Raw genomic sequence first — 6,349 nt, 5'->3', positions numbered from 1 at the left:
AAAACTGACACAGTCCACTGGTTCAAGGTGTTGTCGGGTGTCCGAGAGGTCGTGGGTTCGAGTCTCGTTTGGTGCAGTATTCTTTTTAAAGGGTATACATTTTATTCTCATTTCCATTATTATTATTATTATTATTATTATTATTATTATTATTATTATTATTATTATTATTATTATTATTATCATTATCATTTTCATTATTGTTATTAATATTATCATTATTAATGTTGTGATTATTATTATTGTTATTATTATTATTAGATATTATTAATACTATTAGTATTATAATTATTAAATGTATTATAGCTAAGTATTATTAACATAGTTATATGTATTATTAGTTATCATTATTATTATTATTATGATAGTTATAAATAAGTATATTGTTATTATTATCATGGTTATTATTATATTTGTTTTAACAACTAATATATGTATTAACATGAGTACATAAATACTATGATTAAAATTGTTATCGGTAACCTTATTATTAACATTATTATCATTATAGTTATTAGTAAAAATAGTAGTATTATTATTATTGTTAATAAAATCACTATTTTTATAGTTATTATTATTATTAGTATACATTACTATTAAAAGTATTACTTTGATGAAAATAATCATTTTATAACTATGATTATTATTATATTAGGATGAAACAATTATTATTTTTTATTTATTAATAACAACACTATTTTATCAAAACAACTATTAGTTATATAACTCTATATTTACTACGTATAACATAACTATATTATTATTTTTGTAATAAATATTATTAAATGTAATTAATTAGATTATAAATGAAGAACATAGTTAAAATAACAATTAATTCAAGAGTAATAATATATATGTTCGATTATAATTATATATGTATTAATGAATACACAAATGGTATAGGTTCGTGAATCCGAGGCCAACCCTGCATGGTTCAATTTTGTCATATGTATTTTTACTACAAAATACATTAAGTGAGTTTCATTAATCCCCTTTTAAATGCTTTTGCAATATATATTTTTGGGACTGAGAATACATGCGCTGCTTTTATAACTGTTTTACGAAATAGACACAAGTAATCGAAACTACATTCTATGGTTAGATTATCTAATCGAATATGCCCTTTTTATTAAGTCTGGTAATCTAAGAATTAGGGAACAGACACCCTACTTGACGCGAACTCTAAAGATAGATCTATCGGGCCCAACAAGCCCCATCCAAAGTACCGGATGCTTTAGTACTTCGAAATTTATATCATGTCCGAAGGAGGATCCCGGAATGATGGGGATATTCTTATATGTATATTGTGAATGTCGGTTACCAGGTGTTCAATCCATATGAATGATATTTTTGTCTCTATGCATGGGACGTATGTTTATGAGAAATGGAAATATGAAATCTTGTGGTCTATTAAAATTATGAAAAGATTATTTATATTAAACTAATGAACTCACCAACCTTTTGGTTGACACTTGAAAGCATGTTTATTCTCAGGTATGAAAGAAATCTTCCGCTGTGCATTTGCTCATTTTAGAGTTATTACTTGGAGTCATTCATGACATATTTCAAAAGACATTGCATTCGAGTCGTTGAGTTCATCAAGATTATTGATTAGTCAATTATAGTTTGATATATTATGAAATAGTATGCATGCCGTCAACTTTCGATGTAAATGAAAGTTTGTCTTTTAAAAATGAATGCAATATTTGTAAAATGTATCATATAGAGGTCAAGTACCTCGCGATGTAATCAACTGTTGTGAATCGTTTATAATCGATATGGACTTCGTCCAGATGGATTAGGACGGGTCCTTTCAGGGTTGGGGTTGTTTCCCTTGAAACCTTCATGTCTCTTTGCCGGGTTTTGATCATACACCCTTCCCTTGTTGTTGTCCCACTTACGCTTCTCACTACTACCCGATTCGGATTTAGCCTTTTCTGGTTCTTAGCTGGTGATTTAGTTTAACAAGGTGTGAGCCATGCGCATAGCTTCCGGGATATCAGCTGGTTTTGAAGAGGTAACATTTCCCTGAATGGACTTGGGGAGTCCCTAGAAATACCATTCCATTCGCTTAAATTTGGGGGTGACCATCGTAGGACACATCAGAGCTAATTCCAGATACCTTCAGTTATAACTATCAAGATCGTTTCCTACAACTTTCAGTCCCCAAAACTCAGTTTCCATCTTCTGTATCTCCGTTCTGGGGCAGTACTCTTCGATCATAGCCCCCTTAAATTCTTCCCACGGTGTAGCATAGCCCTCGTCAATACCCTTGGCCTGAGCAAGTGTGTTCCACCAGGTTAATGCGCCGTCTGACAGTGTACAGGAGGCATACTTAGTTTTGTTCATATCTGAGCAGTTGCTTACACGGAACACAGCTTCTAGTTTCTCAAACCACCTAGTCAGTCAAACTGGCCCCTCAGTACCACTGAAGTTGTGGGGCTTACAGCTTTGAAATTCCTTATATGTGCACCTGTTATGAGTGTGCTGGATAACCGGTGGAGCTTGGGGGTTCATTTCCGCTATAGCTGCGGCTAACCGTTCGACTATCATTTCTTCGATCTGTACTGCTGTGGGCGTTGATCTTCCGTTGGCCATTGATCTTCTAAACAAAATTTTGACTCAAGTCAAAATCCTGCATTTAAATAATAATAATACAGTATACGATAACCAATCAACACAACACATGTTAATTAAGTAATGCAACTAGATACAGATACCACAAAATCATCATACAGTAATGTAAATAGAACACCATACAAAGATTAAACAACACTAACTTCCATTCATTAATGAAAAGTTGCATACATTCGCATAAGATTCGTACAATACATGAGTGAAACATGAAACTACAAATGGGATTACATAAAGAAACCTAATACAAAAACCCTATGGTGACGGTGGGTAAAGGATGTCCATCATGTGGGACACCTGGTCCTCGAGCTCAGTTACCCGAGCACGAAGGGTATCCACCTCCCTCGTCAGTTCCTCGACAGAGGGAGAGGCTGGTGGAGCAGGCGGTGCTGACAGTGCAGGTGGTGCCGGTGGTGCAGACGGTCCGGCTCCAGAAGTAGATGGTGCGTAACGGGGAGCCTTACGTATGAATGGATCAGCAGGATATGGCACAAGCCGCTTATGGGCGGTAACTCTAACCTTCAGTCCATGTGCGTTAACGAACGACCTACCTCCATTAATCCCTGGAATAACAGTACCGTCAAAACGATACCGCTTCTTCGGCGGGGTAGAGGGTGGCTGCACTGGTGCCTCCTCAGGGTCCTTGTCAGAATCATCGTCGGAATCCTCGTTGCTGGAATCGTCGGATGATGAGTCGTCAGATGATGAGTCGTCGAAATCATCGGAAGGTGGATGTGCTCGGCCTGTAGTCATCAGTCGGTATCTGCCGGGTGGAATCGGCACGACACGTCCATCAGGAAGGCGTCTATCCCAATGACCATGCTCATTCCAGAAAGGAACGTCCCCATATTCCCCAGGAATAACAGCACCACCGGAATGGTGTTGTGGCTCCGAGGGTCCTGGGATAAGTGGAGCTGGAATCTCCAGTGGATCCTCATGTTCGTCCGAAATGATCACTGGGTCGGGTGCGTGGCTACTGTCTCCAGAGGACGAAGCGCCAGAGTTACTGGAGGGTAAAGAGGACGGGATCTGTGAATCGGCAACAATGGTAGGCGAGGTGGCGGATGAAATGTCCCGTTCATATTGATTATAAACATTCCATATTAATTGATTTCGTCGCGAGGTTTTGACCTCTATATGAGACGTTTTTCAAAGACTGCATTCATTTTTAAAATAACCATAACCTTTATTTTATCTATAATGGTTTAAAAAGCATTACGTAGATTATCAAATAATGATAATCTAAAATATATCGTTTACACACGACCATTACATAATGGTTTACAATAAGAATATATTACATTAAAAATAAGTTTCTTGAATGCAGTTTTTACATAATATCATACAAGCATGGACTCCAAATCTTGTCCTTATTTTAGTATGCAACAGCGGAAGCTCTTAATAATCACCTGAGAATAAACATGCTTAAAACGTCAACAAAAATGTTGGTGAGTTATAGGTTTAACCTATATATTATCAAATCATAATAATAGACCACAAGATTTCATATTTCAATATACATCCCATACATAGAGATAAAAATCATTCATATGGTGAACACCTGGTAACCGACATTAACAAGATGCATATAAGAATATCCCCTATCATTCCGGGAAATCCTTCGAACATGATAAAAATGAATTCGAAGTACTAAAGCTTCCGGTACTTTGGATGGGATTCGTTAGGTCCAATAGATCTATCTTTAGGATTCGCGTCAATTAGTAGATCGGTTTACTAATTCTTAGGCTACCAAGCAAAAGGGGCATATTCGGCTTCGATCATTCACCCATATAATGTAGTTTCATTTACTTGTGTCTATTTCGTAAAACATTTATAAAACTGCATGTATTCTCATCCCAAAATATTAGATTTTAAAAGTGGGACTATAACTCACTTTCACAGATTTTTACTTCATCGGGAAGTAAGACTTGGCCACTGGTCGATTCACGAACCTATAACAAATATGTACATATATATCAAAGTATGTTCAAAATATATATACAACATTTTTAATACGTTTTACTGTTTTAAGTTTATTAAGTCAGTTGTCCTTGTTAGTAACCTACAACTAGTTGTCGATAATTAGATGTACAGAAATAAATCGATATATATTATGTTGAATCAATCCACGACCCAGTGTATACACGTCTCAGGATAGATCACAACTCAAACTATATATATTTTTGGAATCAACCTCAACCCTGTATAGCTAACTCCAACATTACTGCATATAGAGTGTCTATGGTTGTTCCAAATAATATATATAGATGGGACGATATGATATGTCAAAACATTTGCATACGTGTCTATGGTATCCCAAGATTATATAATATATTAGAATACATGTATAATACAATATAATTTAGCTAGGATATGATTAATATAGATTTGTTACCAATTTTCACGTAGCTACAACAAGCAAAAATAACCAATCTTGTTTTACCCATAACTTCTTCGTTTTAAATCCGTTTTGAGTGAATCTAATTGCTATGGTTTCATATTGAACTTAAGTTTATGAATCTATACAGAAAAAGTATAAGTTTATAGTCGGAATTACAGGTTACAAGTCGTTTTTGTAAAGGTAGTCATTTCAGTCGAAAGAACGACGTCTAGATGACCATTTTGGAAAACATACTTCCACTTTGAGTTTAACCATGATTTTTAGATATAGTTTCATGTTCATAAGAAAAATCATTTTCCCAGAAGAACAACTTTTAAATCAAAATTTATCATAGTTTTTAATTAACTAACTCAAAACAGCCCGCGGTGTTACTACAACGGTGTATATTCGGTTTTACGGTGTTTTTCGTGTTTTCCGGTTTTAAATCATTAAGTTAGTATATCATATAGATATATAACATGTGTTTAGTTGATTTTAAAAGTCAAGTTAGAAGGATTAACTTTTGTTTGCGAACAAATTTAGAATTAACTAAACTATGTTCTAGTGATTTCAAGTTTATACCTTCGAATAAGGTAGTTTTATATATATGAATCGAATGATGTTATGAAAATCATTACTACCTCAATTTTTTTGGATAAAACTACTGGAAATGAGAAAAATAGATCTAGCTTCAAAGGATCCTTGGATGGCTTGAAAGTTCTTGAAGCAGAATCATGACACGAAAACAAGTTCAAGTAAGATTTTCACTCGAAATAAGATTGTTATAGTTATAGAAATTGAATCAAATTTTGAATATGAGTATTATCTTGTATTAGAAAGATATCTTACTGTAAATAAGAAAGATTTCTTGAAGTTGGATGATCACTTTACAAGATTGGAAGTAAGCTAGGAAACTTGGAAGTATTCTTGATTTTATGAAACTAGAACTTATAGAATTTATGAAGAACACTTAGAACTTGAAGATAGAACTTGAGAGAGATCACTTAGATGAAGAAAATTGAAGAATGAAAGTGTTTTTAGGTGTTTTTGGTCGTTGGTATATGGATTAGATATAAAGGATGTGTAATTTTGTTTTCATGTAAATAAGTCATGAATGATTACTCATATTTTTGTAATTTTATGAGATATTTCATGCTAGTTGCCAAATGATGGTTCCCACATATGTTAGGTGATTCACATGGGCTGCTAAGAGCTGATCATTGGAGTGTATATACCAATAGTACATACATCTAAAAGTTGTGTATTGTACGAGTCCTAATACGGGTGCATACGAGTAGAATTGTTGATGAAACTGAACGAGGATGTAATTGTAAG

The sequence above is a fragment of the Rutidosis leptorrhynchoides genome, chromosome 1 (assembly GCF_046630445.1).
Source record: "Rutidosis leptorrhynchoides isolate AG116_Rl617_1_P2 chromosome 1, CSIRO_AGI_Rlap_v1, whole genome shotgun sequence".
Lineage (NCBI taxonomy): Eukaryota > Viridiplantae > Streptophyta > Magnoliopsida > Asterales > Asteraceae > Rutidosis > Rutidosis leptorrhynchoides.
Note: the sequence above shows the minus strand (reverse complement) of the source record.